Source organism: Lissotriton helveticus, chromosome 3_1 (genome assembly GCF_964261635.1).
Source record: "Lissotriton helveticus chromosome 3_1, aLisHel1.1, whole genome shotgun sequence".
Classification (NCBI taxonomy): Eukaryota; Metazoa; Chordata; class Amphibia; order Caudata; family Salamandridae; genus Lissotriton; species Lissotriton helveticus.
Window position 1 is genome coordinate 229,894,648 of NC_136061.1, and position 16,673 is coordinate 229,911,320.

At 48.4% G+C, this 16,673-nt stretch overlaps 1 protein-coding gene across 1 annotated transcript in view; it reads left to right on the forward strand.

Moving 5' to 3' along the window:
* The window catches only part of ZZEF1 (zinc finger ZZ-type and EF-hand domain containing 1), a 1,627,273-nt gene that overhangs the window by 828,258 nt on the left and 782,342 nt on the right, over positions 1-16,673 (forward strand). The gene's annotated exons all lie outside the window — the stretch shown is intronic.

Sequence of the window (16,673 nt, forward strand, 5' to 3'; positions counted from 1 at the left end):
CCCTGTATTGTTGTTGACATATAGTCAGTGTGTGTGCTGTGTCTGCGTTTGGGTTGATCGCCTGTGTGGATTCTGCGGCTTGGAGCGACCTCTCCAACTCTGTTAGTTCTCTGTGACGCTCCCGTTAATATCCCGTAATGGACGCAATAGCCTGTCCCCTGAGGACAGTCTTATAAGCTTCCCACAAGGTAATAGGGGAGTCGACTGAGGTCGCATTTTCTGCAAAATAGTGTTTAGTGGAATTACAAAGTGATTTTTTAATGGACGGAACTGTAAGATAGCCTGGGTATATGGGGTAAAGTCGTCAACGAGTTTTCCTCGGACAGGCGAGTGTTAGCATTAATGGGGAGTGGTCTGAGATGCCTCTGGGTTTTATGGTGACTTCTGCAATGTCCTGCAGTCAAACATCTAACATCAGGAAATAATCTATGCGGGACAGACTGCCATGGACCGCGGAATAATATGTATACTGACGATCCCCTGGGTGCATGTGTCTCCAGACATCCACTAGTCCCATTGCCTCCAAGAATCCCTGGAAGCGTGAAGGTCCCGGTGTATGGTGTCGAGCTGGGAATCTATCTAATGTAGCATTTAATACGGTGTTGAAGTCGCCTCCTATGAGAAGATCTCCCTCTGGAAGATTCAATAAAAATGTGTTTAATGCCGGCAGCGCCACAGCATGCAGCGCCGGTGGTATATAAACCGAGACAACATTGAAGAGCTTACCCTCCCACTGCCCGTGGACAGCTGCAAATCGTCCCTGATCATCCACTTTAGTCTGCAGTACCAAGAACGATGATGACTTTTTAATGAGTACACCAGTGCCTCTAGATCCCGTGGTGAATTCAGAATGTGCGATCATTTTATAACCCCATCTATCCAGTGCCCTGCATGCCGACCCTGTGAGATGTGTTTCTTGCAGGAGTACTAATACCGGGTTGATCCTCTTTAGGGCCTGTAAGACCAGTCCCCTCTTAATTTTATCACCCAGACCTCTCACATTCCAAGTCATAATCATGAGGGGCTGGACAGTGGTTTCCCGCATTGTCATGTCAGTGTCTCGGTATCGTGTCAAGGGCCATAGGTGCTGTGCAGTGTTCGTATGAAGGTAATCGGACCTGTCAGTGTATGTAGATTGGAACTGTCTACCAGTTCCGTGAACTGTCGTGATAGACCTAGATCGTGTCTCGCGGGTTTTGCCTACAAGCCTACCTGTGGAGTGTGTTTCAACTCTATTATCATTGCCTTTAACAAAAAACAACAATGTACATAAACGTAGAACCATCCCCCCGGTTCCTTCCCCCATCCCTGCCTCCCTGCTATGCGGACTTGTAACTACCCGCCTCCCCAACTTAGCAGAGTGCTTTTTCCCTTCCAACAACATAGTACTTGCGTGTCCGGGGTAGTAGGTCCAGTGAAATTTCCAGACCCTCTATCTCCCCCAAGGCTGTCCCTGAACCCCTCTCAGAGCCGCCGCAGCCTCATTGGGTACAATAAAGCGTTCAGCGAGCCAGTAGTTCCTAAGGAAGCATCTGTGGTCCGCAGCTTATTCTTCTTCCACATGTCCCGGGGCTCGCCCGTGGTCCGGATGTTCTGCGTGTTGCAAATCTGCCCGATCTTGTCCGTGCCGTTGGCGAGATTGTCTGTTGCCTTGGTTGCTGCTTCCTGCTTGGCGCCAGCCCTCAAGCCATTCCTGTGCCGCCTCAGGATTTTCAAATGTCCGGTCGTTCTCCACCACTCGGAGTCTCGCCGGGAAAAGCATAGAGTAAGGTAGCTCTCTCGCTCTCAGTTCTTTTTTAACCTCTTGAAAGTTCCGCCTGCACCGAGACACAGCCGCCGTGTAGTCTGGAAATAAAGTTACCATTGAGTTTTGTACACGTACTTGTGGAGAGGATCTCGCAGCCTGCAGGATAGCATCTCCATCTCTGAAGTTGAAGAGACGGGCGAGCACCGGCCTCGGGGGAGCTCCTTGTTTAGGCCTGCCGCCAGGAACTCTATGCGCTCGTTCTACGGTGAAAAAGTTTGAAAGTCCTTCAGGTTGCAATACTGTTTTTATCAGGTCCTCTACGTAGAGATCCATAGCTTGTTTGCTTTCGGTCTCCGGAATTCCAATTATGCGCACATTATTGCGCCTAGCGCGTCCCTCCTGATCATCAAGCTTGTCAGCCAGTGTCCAACTTGGATTGGGCATTGTTGGTTCTCGGGCCCCTGTTCGCCATTATACTTTCCTGTTCTCGGAGCAGGCGACACTCTGTGTGTACGGGCGCGGTCTCAGGGCGGTGTTATGGCGGTGATGAGGTTCGCGTTCGCGTCGCTGAGCCTTTCTTCGCAGTTCAGGTTTAACGCGTTCCGGCGGTGTGCCGTGGTAATTACAGCGTGAGGAAATGCGGTAGGTAGTGGTAGTCAGAGTGCGGGCACCACACGCCTCTGTGGTGTGCAATGAGCCTCCGAATCGCCAACCTTCTTTATTTATTGGTGTTGCCGAGGCTGCGATTGGCCGCAGTCCGACTCGCATCCGAGGAACCCCAGGCGTCCAGATGTACTCTATGAGGATAGGATCGTGCCCCCTTGTTATCCCCTCGTGCAGGCTTCTTATAAGGATGAATGTGCCTCTTGTATCTGCCTTGCCGCACCCGCGGGGGTCTTGGGGCGAGGAGCTGCGCCCGCGTGCAGTAGCTGTGAAGGGGCTGTGGATTAGCACCGTCCTGCGCTCCTCCTCTGCATTCCGTTTCTAACAGGCCCACCGGAGAGGCAGTGAGAGCTTGGGAATCAGTTCGGGGTCGTCCAGTCCTCACAGGCCTGGGGGGGGGGAGGGGGCGGGAACGAGTGGGGGGAATTCCGCACCACCTCTCCCCCATCTCCAGTGTGCAGATCGATCTCCGCTCCCCCGCAGGTTCAGTCCAGCGCTCGACGTGCCCCTCACCTCTCTCGAATCAGGCATCCGTTCACTCCGCCTCAATAGTTGCGGCTCTTATAGCACGTTCGGGGGTGAATTTGCACTGTGCAGTGGTTGCGCCTCTCCCAGGGGGCGTAAGCAGCCGGACCCCGCCAACCTCCGCGGCAGTGTTTTCGGCGGCGGGCAAACCCCTCGGGAGTCTTTCGGTTGCCTCGCAGTCACTGCCGGTGTTGTCGCTCACTCAAGCTCCCGGTCTCTATCAGCTGGAGGGCCGCTCCGTTTCCGTCGTCACTTTTTGTATTGTCCGGCCGCCGATTTATACCGGAGTTGGTGCGGCCGCCACCGCTCGATCTAGGGGCCAGGTTCCAGTTCCCGGGGGGCCTGTAGCACTACGGATGATTGAGCGGATATTTGGAAGGCCCGTGTTTTCCCCGGAGCTCTTAGGCTAAGCGGCCATCGGAACCCGGCTGTCAGCCACGCCCCCCCGTCACCGGGTATTTTGATGATGTGCATGCTCACATGATTCAGCCTCTGGATTTTCATTGGATTTCTGACTTTGGTGACGCTAGTGCCCTTGATCTGACCTATTTTTCTCCTCCTCGCTTCAGAGGCTAGGTCAGCTTTTGCTGAGAGTTAATGTAGTTCTTGGGTTGCAGCTTCCTTCTGCGCAAGTGGCCATTGAACCCCTGCTTGGGGTGCTTCAGCCGGCTGACTGAGAATTGAGCCTGAGCTTTCCTTCAGCGAAACCCTTTTTGGTATGCTGTTGGGCACTTGGGCAAATCCAGATCCAAGGACCACTGTAAACCGGTCTATAGCTCATAGGCACCATTCTGCCCCTGGTGATCCGCTCTTCCTTTTCTGTCCGCCTACTCTGAATAGGTTTGTGGTTCAGGCTGCTACTGCCTCCCCCAACATAGTCACTGTGACTGATATCCCTCTGGAGGGAGTCTAAACGTCTAGATGCTTTTGGCCGGTATCTCTTTTCTGCTTCCAGCTCCACTTTGCAGTCCCTTAACCCCTTGCATGCGCGGCAAATTTTCGCGCTGTGCGGCCGATTTAAAGAGTGGGTGGGATCATGACGGCCCCCAGCCGTCATCAGCACACGCCCACCGTGATGCATGATGGCCGGGGGCCGTCATCAGCATGGAAGGGGTTATTCGGGCCTGCGTTTTGAGCCATTTTTCTCATGTGCTGTGGGATTCAGTTTCAACCCTTCTTCCCTCCTTCCCTAATGACTCTCGGGACACTCTTCCTCAGTTGATCCAGGATGGCTTCCAGACTGCTACATTACGGATTTGTTGTGTCATGGATACCAAAGATTCTGTGGGACTGGGCATGGCCCTTTCGGTAGCTCTTCCCCGGCGTGCCTGGCTACGTACCTCTGGATTCTCTGAGGCTGTTCAGTCGTCCTTGGTCGACATGTCTTTCGATGGTCAATAGCTGTTTGGCTCTCAAGTTGACTCTGCTTTACACTGTTTTTTTGATAGTCGAAGTGGAGTGAAATCTTGATACCGGATTGCCCTATCATCCACCCTATTTTACACACACAACCCTAGAGTTTTCTAGGGGAGGGAACTAGAGGCTACGGGGTGTTCAGGGTGAGCTGGCCTCCAAACCTGTTATGACACACAAAAGAAGCTACCCAGAATAAATATCTGATTCTATATGAAAAGGCAAGCACTCTACACTTGTTTGAGTGGGGTGCTGGGCATTCACAAAATGTGAAGGACTGTGTTCACTAACCACCTGGTGTCATGCTTCATCAGTGGCAGTCCTCGCTATCTAGAAACTGCGTTTGGTAGAGGGCGGGCCTACACCTGGAGACAGGGAGGCACTTCTGAAAGCTAAGTGGGAGCCTGTGATAAAGTGAAAGGTTAAAAACTATTGTTGAGCATGGTCCCCCTTTCTCAGGTCCTTCTGTTTATTCTTTCTCTTGCCCAGTAGGGCTCTGCTTTGGGCACCTTGAAAGGCTATCTTTTTGGCAACGCTTAATTTCTGCAGTTGCCAGATCAGCCATCCCTGTTCAAATCCCCTATGGTAATTAGGTTTCTGAAATATTTCCAACACTTGTTCCCACTATCACCTTTCATCATGCCTCAGTGGGACCTAAATATAGTACCTGCCTTTCTAATGTGGTCTCCTTTTGAACCACTACATAACTGTCCTCTCAGGCTCCTTACAATGAAGATGGCCTTTCTAGTCACCATAATATCTGCCCAGAGTGTCAGGAAACACCAGGCATTGTCATCTAAGCCTTTGTACCTCAACATTTGCCCTGACAAGCTGGTCTTTCGGACTAGAGCTTCCTTCTGTAGCTGGTCACTCCCTGTAATGTGGGCCAATTCATCACCCTTCCTAACTCTTTCACTTCCCCGCATCCCTGTAAAGGAAGAGGAGCGACTCCGACTGAACGCAAAAAGTGTTGTCGTTCTACTTTGACCGCAGAAAAGAGTTCAGAGTGAACAACCAACTCTTCGTGGGTTATGTCGGAGCCAAGAAAGGGAAGGCTGTGCATAAACAGGCTATCTCCAGATAAATTGTGCTCTACGTTACAATCTGTTGCGCATTGGCCAAAAAGCAACCTCCAGAAGGTTTGCATGCACATTCAACCAAAGCAAAGGCTGTCAACACTGCGTTAGCATGCGGAGTACTGGTCTTGGACTTCTGCCAGGCAGCAGCATGGATCTCTCTGCACATGTTCACTAAGCACTACTGCCTGGACAGTCCAGTAGCTCGGGATGGGCACTTTGCCCGTTTGGCCCTGCAGGACTTTTTGTGTGAAATTGTTTAGCAGACCCGCCTATTGCTTGGGTATCTATTCTAAGGTTTGGAATCTGCAGCTAGAAGTCTCTCCCAGATGTTACTTACCTTTGGTAATGCCTTATCTGGTACAGACTCTATCTAGTCGCTGATCCCGTACCAAACCACCCATCCTCCTTGCACTTTGAATGGATTTTCTAGGGACATAGCTGTTCCATTTTTTAATACCAGTGAGCAGTGTTGCTCCGGGCTCTACACTCCCGGTGTGGAAAGTCACAAAAAGAAACTGACCTCAGTGCTCTGGGGTGGCGCCTATTCACGACTGTACATGTCACTTCTGGTGCTCACGATGCCAGGCAGAGCTGAACTACGCCACCTACCAGCACAGGAGTACTGCTCATGAAAAATATTCCAGATCCAGTCTGACGCCTAGGGATAATTCTAATGTAAGGATCTGCGGCTAGATAGTCTTTACCAGATGAGGCTTTACCGAAGGTAAGTAACTTGTTTGCTTCTACCTAATGACTCCTTAGGCGACACATTCCACCTACACTGGGACTTTGGTCACCTTTATGCCTTTACACCACTAAAACGTCGGTCTTGAATTCTGAAAAAGGTTAGGCGGGACCAAGATAACCCCACCCTGATAGCCCTGGGTTTGGCCGGGAGAGTGTTGTACTCAAATCTGCTCATCCTGAGCCTGTGTCCTCAGTTCCACCCACCTTTTCAGTAGAACGTTATTTATCATCAACAGAGCAGGGATTTTCACCTTAACCTGCACAATCTACACTTCAAGCATGGATATTAAGTGCAACCAAATGAATGTGCTGTACTTGTCCGTAGAAGAGGTGGATGGTATATCTATGGATCTGCCCCCTTTTACCAAATTGATTTATTCTGGCCATTGGGCCAAGTTTGTGGCCTGATGGAAAGTCTGGTGATCCTCTCCAGACCAAGCTGTCTTTGTTTTGTCACTGCCTGGCTTTGCTGTTGGGCACCAATCATTGGTCAGTCCTTTCAGCCTTTTATTTGTTTTCCCCAGTTTGCCTCTGGTTGTGATGTAGTTTTTGCAAGGGCTCACATTCTTCATGTGCATGCTATTTGATGCCCTGCACAGAGGTTCCCTGGGATTGTTCAACATTAAGACTGTTATGTTCATTCCAATAACTTCTAGTAGTGTCAGTGATAGCTAGGCGCTGTCAGTACAGCTACCATATTATATTGCCTTGTTCCCCGAGAAATTAGTGCTTTGGACTTGGGCATCTTTTTCACTGAAAGTTATATAAAGAGAAAAAAGTGGGTAGCATGATAGACTGCCCTACATGGAAGGGCATATAATTCTTACCACTTATTCTATTTCTGCCACTTCCCTCTAAGAAGGGGGAGAGTTCTCATTAGTTGGATCCAAAAAGAACCATTCGTTTTTACATTAATTGAATTAAGGAGTATAGGGTGAATGACTCGCTGTTTGTTGGATTAGCTGGTGCTAAGAAAAGAAGGCCGGTTCAGAAAAAAACCATGTCCAGATGGGTTATTATCGGCATAGAAATGTGTCCTGCCGTGGCCAAGAATCTCCTGAGAGCTACCTGGCTCTCCACCAGAGTCAGGTTCGCTACCATAGCATTGACGAGAGTTATTCCAGGTGTTAGGCATCTTTGAGGCTTCTACAAGGGCACCTATCCACACTGTTACCAGGCATTACTGCCTCAAGTTTGAAAGAAAGAACATTTCTCCCGCTAGGTCATGCAGGATTTCCTGGTGTATGTCAATCCCCTAGGCCCTCTACCTTTTCTGAGGTATTGCTTTACATATATCTGTTCAAGAGGTGAGGAATCTGTTAGAAATGTCAGTCAGAAGGACAAGCTACTTACCTTTGGTAACGCTTCAAGGAAGAGAATATTTTTCACTGGCTAGACCCCAAGAGAACTCTTAAGTTTTTATGTTCGTCTGACAACGGACTTCAGATTTGGTATTCAGCTTTACTTTGGCTCATTAGAATGAGGAATGATAGAGACATCCGATCGATCAGGTCAGGGTGCATAGTAAATCAGTTCGTGCTAGGTGTTCTTAAGAAGGAGCTCACTGTGAACATCTGGCTACATTTTGTTGGGAGTTGCTCTGCTATGTCAGACTTCCAGAGCTGTTGTCCCTTGCTGGAGATCTATCTAGCATCTACTTGGCAGTGTATTCATACTTCATGATGGTGAATCCACAAACAAGGAATCAAAATTATCACTGCCTTTGGTAAGATTTTATTTTTCTTGGCTAGCCTTGCTTTATAATTTCTGAATGTAGAGTGAACTAAAGATAACATGACACACTTTCAGGAGTATTATTGAAAACATAGGGTCTATTCTAGTGTCCCAGCTTATCGGCTGGGCCATCTTCCCAGCCTGTGCAACAGCGAACTTTGTTTTTTCAAGGAAAAGGGCATGATGATGTTGAGGCGATTCACGCCATCAAGGACATTAATCCTCCAACTATTCCACCTCTACTAAAGTACTCCCAGCCGCTTTAATTTACCCACTAAGGTCCATAATCACCCGTTGAGGGGCAGGATTCATTATTCGCTCCTCGAGTGGAGAACTTCAGGTCATAACAATGGGTTTTACAAATTGTTCAAAGGTGCTACGCCCAGCCTTTGTTTTTGTCTCCTCTTCTTATTCTTCCCACCATAGTGTTAATAGAATAGAATTCTTCTTCACCATAGTAATTTTCAGCAGACCACGCCACGCCTCTATCTTTTTTTGGGGGGAGTTTTATATAGCACAAACTTGACTTGAAGGTATCAGAGCTCTTTACATGAGCACAAGTTGCACTCACTTTATTAGGCGCAGAGAAATTAAATGATTGGCCCAGAATCACTCTGTTGAGTGTCCCTGCGGAGGCTCGAATCCGGTTCCCCAGCTTCGAGCTTGACCACTTTAGCCATTAGGCCACATCCTCTCACCCAAGATGTGATGCAAAAAGTCAATCTTCTGCTGGCCAACAACACCATTGAGTGGTGCTGTCCACTGAGAAAGACAAGGGATGTTATTCATGCTACTTCCTCAGACTGAAGAAGGTTGGAGGCCTCATGTCTTTACTGGATCTCTGGTCATTGAATGCATTTCTGAAGAAGGATACATTTTAAATGGTCACTCTGGATCAGATTCTCTCTGGTCTGGATCCTGGTGGCTGGATGGTGTCCCTGGACTTGTAGGACCCATATTTCCATATACCTGTCCTGCAGTTTCACAGACATTACCTGCGCTTCATAGTAGGGTTGGCGCACTTAGAATCTGCTCTGCTGCCCTTTGGCCATACCTCAGTACCTTGGGTGTTCCAAAAAATGATGATGGTGGCAATATCTGATCACCGGAGTTCAGGGATGCAAGTATTCCCGTACCGGGACAACTAGTTGGCCACAGCTGCCTTACCACCTTCAGTTGTAGGCCACTTCTGGGCGATGGCTGGGCTCTTGATTTTCTTGGGGTTTTCCATCAATGAGCTGAAGCCCCACTTGAGCCCTATGCAGGGGATTCCCTTCATAGAATATGGTGACATTCAAGGCCTTTCCATTGCCACAACGAGTCTGAGACATTCATGGTGTAAACCTGACATTTTGGTCTTAATTCTAGGTCTTGGTGAGGACAATTCTGAGGCTTCTTGAGCTCCTGGCCTCTTGCATCTTCCTTGCCCTGTTTGTCAGTTAGCCTATGTAGACCCTGTAACAAAACTGAACGTTTCAGTGGGCCCAGTACTGAAGTTGCCTGTTCAACGCTGTCCACAACTTGCTGAATATGTCTCAGGGACTCATGTGTCGGCAGACAAGCACCAAACTGACCTGCAGCCGGAAAATCTTCCTTCCCTACCAAGAGTTCATGGTTGAGATGGATGTGTCACTGATTGGGTTGGTGGTGGGGTCGTAATCTGAGGCCTATAGTCTCCAGTGGAAAGCCAGCCCCACAGCACACAAATTTAAAGGCTATCCTAAGAGTCAGCCATACAGACATAGTCAGTCTCCCCAGCCTCTGCTGCAATCACCCCAGTCTTTTCTAGGCCTGGGATGTGGGTCGGGCAGGCAATGCCCATGCCACCAATGGCACCAGTCTTACCAGCTTTTTTTCCTCTTGCTGCAACACCCATCCAGCCACGTTATTTTGCCATTAGTGGTGTACAACCTTCCTTTGGGAGACAGGATCCAGCACTGTCTCCCGGAACAACTATTCATCACGTACGACAGATAAGTCCTTCAAAATCAGCATGGCTATGCCTTATCCTTTCTTTCTATTCTGCTGAATCTTCACCCCCACATGAGAGTGAATTTCAGGGGCATACCTGTCAATTCTGTTGCAAGAGGTGCAGGTTTTACTCTCCAAAGAAGCAATAGAGATGGTTACAGACTCAGAAGTAGGAGAGTGTTGCTACTCTTGCAATTTTCTTGTGCTGAAGAATGATGGGGGTTTTCGACCCATCTTAGATTTCCATCCTCTGATGACTTCCTGTGGAAGAATACATTAAAAAGGCTGACACTGACTCAGATTCTGTCTACCCTGGACCCGAGCGACTGGATAGTGTCCTTGTACCTGCAGGAGGTATGTTTTCAGGCACCTGTCCTGCAGTCTCAAAGATGTTATCTGCAGTTCAAGGTAGCCCAAGAGCATGTTCAGTCTGTTGTGCTTCCTTTTGGCCTACCAGTGCATCTCTTGTGTTTCCAAAAATTATGGCAGTGGTTGCCGGCCATTTTTGGAGGTCAGCAGCACTGATGCTCCCCTACCTCAATGACTGACTGTTGAAGTCAAGCTTGACCAATTCCAGACAACAAAGAAGATTCTTGAACAGTTGAGGTTCATGATCAACCATCTGAAATTGTTTCTGACTCTTTTGCAGAGGCTTCCTTTCATTGGAGGTGTCCTGGATACAGTTCAGTTCAGGGGATTCCCTCCATTTCAGTGAGTTTGGGATGTTTTTTCTAAGATCCTGATGTTTCAGCCTCAGTCCTGGGTCTCGGTGAGAGCAGCTATGAGACTTCTTTAGCATCCTGCATCCTTCTTGTCAAGTATGCCAGGTGGCATATGCAATGGAATCTGAACTTCCAATAGTCCCTGCACCAAGGGAATGTGTCAAATGCCATTCAGATTTCAAAGGAAACTGCAACGGATCTGTAGTGGTGGCTGTTTTATCTCAGTTTGACAGGCAACAGAGCCCTATCCCTATTATTTTTTTTGTTTGAATATCTTTTATTAGTTTTCAGTACATATTCACAGCACATGCCATCATAATAAACATAAAACGCAACAAAGCATCCCTTAATCGTACAAAAACAGTCAGGAGCAATAACAGTGCATTTTGGGACATTGGTGACGCATCATGTCCTATAAGGCAAGAAAAAAAAGAAATCAACGTTCTCGAAGGGCATGTTATTCCCAAGGATAAATCACATTCCTCCGAAGCAATAGGCCCGTAATGGAAAGGGACAATACACCAGGCAACGAGAAATCGTAATAATCCCCGAGGTGTAACCTGAACAAATGAAGGTGGTATGTGTGGTAGAAAGACTTTAGAGAGTGCACAGCCGCGTGGTTCAGGTATGAATGCAACCCGGGGTCCGTGGACATGACGTAAAGTGGCATTGCCCATCAAATATGTATCTCCTTCAGCCCTGATCCAACAGCAGGTATGGGGCGTAAGTAGATGGTGTGAAATAAAAACAATGGACTTATAATACTATATTCAAAACATCTTAACAAGCGTGTCAAGCGAAAGAACCATTGTGACACTGAAACGTGACCAACAGGGGAGAGGGGAAAAAGATTGAAGAAAAGAAAAGAAGGACTATAAAACTGAGAAGGAAAAGAAGAAGCAAAGAAATAAGGAAGCAAGAAGTGCATCCGTGTGGATCCATGTGTCTTTGGTACCAGGGAAAGGCCAGTGTGGGGGTCTGGGAGGCAGGAGTCTGACGTGATATAGGTCTCTCAATATGAGGGGGGAGTCAACCCGTCATGGGCAATAGGCATCAGGCCCTTTGTGCTGAGAGGGGTGTAGGGTCGCTGTCGTGCGGGACAGGAGCAGCATCACGCGGTACAGTCACTGTACGTCACAGGCAGGTACCAGGCATGAAGTAAACGTGTGGGTGCGCAGCTCTCCATCCCACCCGTTGCCCAGACTGGTTCTGGAGGGGAAAGTGTCTAAGCAACCCCCTGATCAAGACACGCCTGACGAAAAGACCTCAGGATGTCATCCCAAAGCTGCGCTATGGGGAACTTTCTCAGCCCCGCCGTCTCCTCCTTGTGAAGGGTAGTGCTTTCTGCTCTCGCCCAATTATCAAAAGAGGCACGCCATAGTCTAGCATGTGGGGGTTCGCTACACTTCCAGCGCTTAGTGAGGAGTCTCTTGGCTGTGATAAGCCCGAGATCCCAGAATCTAGAAGGGACCTTGTTATGTTTCGTTCTTTTGTATAGGCCTAGTAGACATGCCTCCCACGTGTGCTGCAGGTCCTTGCCCACACCCCTCGCTAACAGAGACGTCACTGTGTGCCAGTATGTTTGTATGTGGGGACAGGTCCAGAGCATGTGGAGGAGATCTGTACCGAGCAGTAAGCATCTCGGACACGCGCAAGTGTTGACTGCAAAGTACTGATTAATTTTATCTGGTGATAAATACGCACGATGTAAGATATAAAACTGAATTAGTTTGAAGCGGGAGTTGCGCGAATGCTAATGGGACCGGCTAGTAGTGCTGTCCATTCCTTATCTGTCCACTCCTTTCCCCTGTCTGCTGCCCACTTATCTCGCAGCGGTTGGGAGGTACACTGCGTGTGTGTCAATAGAGCTTGCGCCATCCAATGGACCACATGGGAACCATTACCCATGACATGTAAGTACTGCACCAAAAGATGCGTCTGCAGCTCCTCGGAGATGTCGCCTCAAGCCCGCACGCATGTGCGTATGAGACGCATGCAAGAGAAACTGCCCAGCTGGAAGGCCCGTGTCCGTGGCTAGTGTCTCAAAGGAAACCAGAGCACCGTCTACATACAAATCTCCCATCGTGTCCCACCCCCAGCCTGTATCCATCACTCCAGCGCGGCCTCCACTACCACCCCGCTGTCCCTGGGCGTTTCCAACAGCGGGAGTACCGGGGCGTGTAGGGCTTCACAGCGCGGGTGAGTTTCAAACTACGTACATAGCATTTGCGGGCCACTGCCAGGTGTAGCTGCGTCGGGTAGGGGGTTTTGGTCAAGGGGTGGAACAAGGTATGGACCTGCGTGTGGGTCAAGATAGTAACGTCCGTGGCAGTATCGCACAGGCTCTTCCCACTCAGCCATCCGCTTACCCATTGCAGATGCACCGCTAGATAATAAAGCTCGTGATTTGGAACTGCAAGGCCTCCAGCATCTGTAGGCGCATAGAGTTTTGTTAGAGCTACACAAGGTCTCCCAGCATTCCATATAAGGTTCCTAATCGAAGTTTCCAACTCCCAAAAGATCCGAGCCGGGACATACACTGGGATGTTAGAATAATAATACAGCAGCCTCGGTAAGACTATCATTTTTGTCAGTGTAACACGGCTAGGTACATTGAGGGGAAGAGTCTTCCAAAAGGTCATCTGTGCCTGTAAGTAGGAGATAGCTCGCATCAGGTTGCCCTCCAGTACATCAGTCAGGGTTCTGTTGATGTAGATACCGAGATACCGGAGCGTAGTGGGATACCAAGTGAGCCGTTCATTGTTAATGCTGACCTCACACTCCCGCGTATCCGGGCTGAAGGAATACACTCCAGATTTGGCCCAGTTAACCCTAAGACCCGACATAGCTTCAAAAGTGCGAAAGGTGTCTGACAGTGTCAGTGGCAAGCAGGTCAGGTCTCTGACATTCAAGAGGAGATCTGCATATAAAGAGACCGCATGGAGATCATCCGCTAAGGGGATCTCCCACTCTGTGCCCTGGGTTCTTAATAGTGCCGCAAGAGATTCCATTGCCAACGAGAAAAGTAACGGGGATAGGGGACATCCCTGTCTAGTGCCCCTTTTGACTCGGATGATGTCAGACAGCAGACTACCAGTGCGTGCACTGCAATGTAGGTTTCCGGTACAGCAAACCCACCTTGTCCACATAGTCATCTCCAAGATCATATTTCCGCAATACTGCCATGAGATAAGGCCACTCCACAGAGTTGAAGGCCTTCTCTAGATCTAGCACTAGACACCCTGATAGGGGCCACTGCAGCGTAGCATAACCTTGCACTCTGAACAGCCGCCGGATGTTATGAGAGGTGCTACGTGTTGGCACAAAACCATTTTGGTCGCCATGCACAAGGGTGGGCCAAGGGGGCTAGACGCTGAGCTAGTATGGAAGCGAGTATCTTGTAATCAGTGTTCAGGAGGGCTAGCGGTAGATACGAGCCCATGTGTGTGCAGTCTCTGCCGGGCTCCGGGAGGGAGATGAGAGTGGCTTCATTCAGCGCAGGGGCAAGGGAGGAGTCCTCGGCAGCCGCGGTGTACATCTTTAACAGTTCAGGGATCAATATATCTGAGTAGGCCTTAAAGAACACAGCAGGTAGCCCGTCTGGGCCTGGGGACTTGCCATTAGATAGTGCGAAAATGGCTGTGTTCAGCTCATCACGCGTGAGTGGGGCCTCCAAGTCATCCCGGTGTATGTCGTCTAACCCTGGTAGTGGTATAGCTGAGAGATATTCAGTGATATCAGCAAGGGGGACCTGCAGCCGAGAGCAATATAGTGTGCGGTAGTGGTCAACGAAAGCCGGGTGAATACTGCTTTACGTGTAGACCACCTCACCGGGACCGGTGCGTATCGCTGCCACTGGCGCCGCCCGGTCTTCCCGTTTGATCAGCCAGGCCAACAATTTTCCGGGTTTGTCACCTAGATGATGTGTGTGCGCCGAATGGGCCGCGTAATTGAGATGACATAGCCTGTCCAGCAAACGTGCATGTGCTGCGCGAGTCTCTAGCAGCGGCTCGTCATCACCCTCCATCGCCTCCTGTTCCCTTTGAAGCAGGTCTGCTTCAACAGAGCCCTATCCCTATATGCACTTGACTGGAAATTCAGAGCATTTCCCTGATAGTGAAGCACATAGCAGGATCCTTGAATGCTATGCCGAATGAGCACCGCTAGCAGCATCCTGTGGGACACAAATGGCACCTACAGCCTGATGTGGCAACGGGCAGCTTGCAGCAGTAAAAGGAACCCTGGCTTGATCTTCTTTTTACTGTCAAACTTGCATTATCAAGTGTTTTGCATGTTGTGTAGTTTCCACTGAAACACTCCCCAGGAGTTGCATTCTGGCTGGAATGGAGCACAGGACTCCTGTATGCCCTTTGCCTCTCTTTCCTCCGCTGAGCTCTTAAGAAGATCAGGAATGACTGGGTCAAAGTCATCCTTGTGCTCCAAATTGGTCCGGGCGGGTCTGATACCCAGAACCTCTGTGCATATGCATTGGCCCATGGATCAGGCTCCCTGTACGAGAGGATCTCCTGTCGTAGTATCAGGGCAGGGTCCTTCATCTGAGCCTGCAATGTGTCCATCTCCATGTGGATGTCACCCTTGCCACAGGCATCCTTCATAGAAGTCCATTTATGCCGGGCTATGGTTCAAAGTTGTGGCCTGTTGTGTCGTCCGCATGACCTACCTCATGAAAGGTAAACTGTTGGATGTCCTGTTTGTTTTGTCAACCTCACTTGTTTCAATCACTTGTATGTGGTTTATTAAAGATTTGACACATATTTCCTCCCAAACGCTTGTGATGCCTTATTAGAACCTTAACTTGGTTCTGACGTTTTATTATATTTACGCATGTTAAGCTAAGGCTCAGCTGCTCTTATTGTCTTCTGACCTTACAGACTGTCTTCCTCGTTACGCTAACTTTAGATTGTCGCACAAATGAACTTCAGGCACTGTCGGTGAAACCAGCCTATGCTAACTTTTTTTTTTTTTTACACAAACTGGCGCTAAGAACTCCAGTGGCCTTCTTGCCAAAACTTGACTCCTTTCTATTTTGGGCATTCAATCACTCTCCCTGCATTCTTTACCACTCCTCATGCCTTGAAAGAGGAGATTCTAAGAACAAAAGGGGATAGGTCCATAAACACGTGGTGGGGGCTAGACCCTTTTTATAAAATATATAACACAAATTGCCCGAACCACAAAATCTCCACAAGCTTATTAAGAGGGAAAAGATCAATTTATTGTGATCGCCCTCGACATCCTACTTAGTGTCAATGTTTTTTTATCTTTTTCAAGTTATCTTTTCAAAGTTTTCTCAACTTTGATCACACCAGCGGCGTGCTGTTACTTTCGAGCAGGATGGCAAATTGAGAGCACATTTCTAAAAATTAAAAAGGGAATAGAAACACTTCATTAAGGAGCCTACCTTCATGGTGGTGTATTCCATATAAGAACGTCGGTTGGCGGCAGTCGACAATAGCAAGGTTGTCCTGCATGGCCACGTTTAGACTTATTTGGTTTGAAATCCTTTACGTCCCAATGCCCTGCTCTGCTTTCAACCAAGTTTGATACAAAGAATAAAACAGCCTTGATGAGAGATCAGCGACATAGTGCCTGATCTCGAAACGCGTCGGCACTTTCATAGGATGGAATAAAATGTCATCTCTACGATACTAGGACCGGCTGGTCCAGTATTGATTTGTTTAAGAGCCGTTCATTTGCTTATAATTCCCCCTAGGATTGGTTTTTCCTATGTTTCTCATTTTTGGATTGTAATGTTTGTTCTAATGTTGTTTGTGATGTATTCTTAGTTTTTTGTAATGTTTGATGCAAGGAATTTTCTTTTTGTACTGTGTAAAGAATTTGTTTCTCATGTATGTACAAAGTATATATATGTGTGTAAATATTAAATTTATTGTTGTTTTCTGTCATATAGCTTGTCATAACTTGAAAAAGATAAAAAATATTGACACTAAGTAGGATGTCGAGGGTGATCACAATAAATTGATCTTTTCCCTCTTAATAAGCTTGTGGAGATTTTGTGGTTCGGGCAATTTGTGTTGTATATTTTGAAAG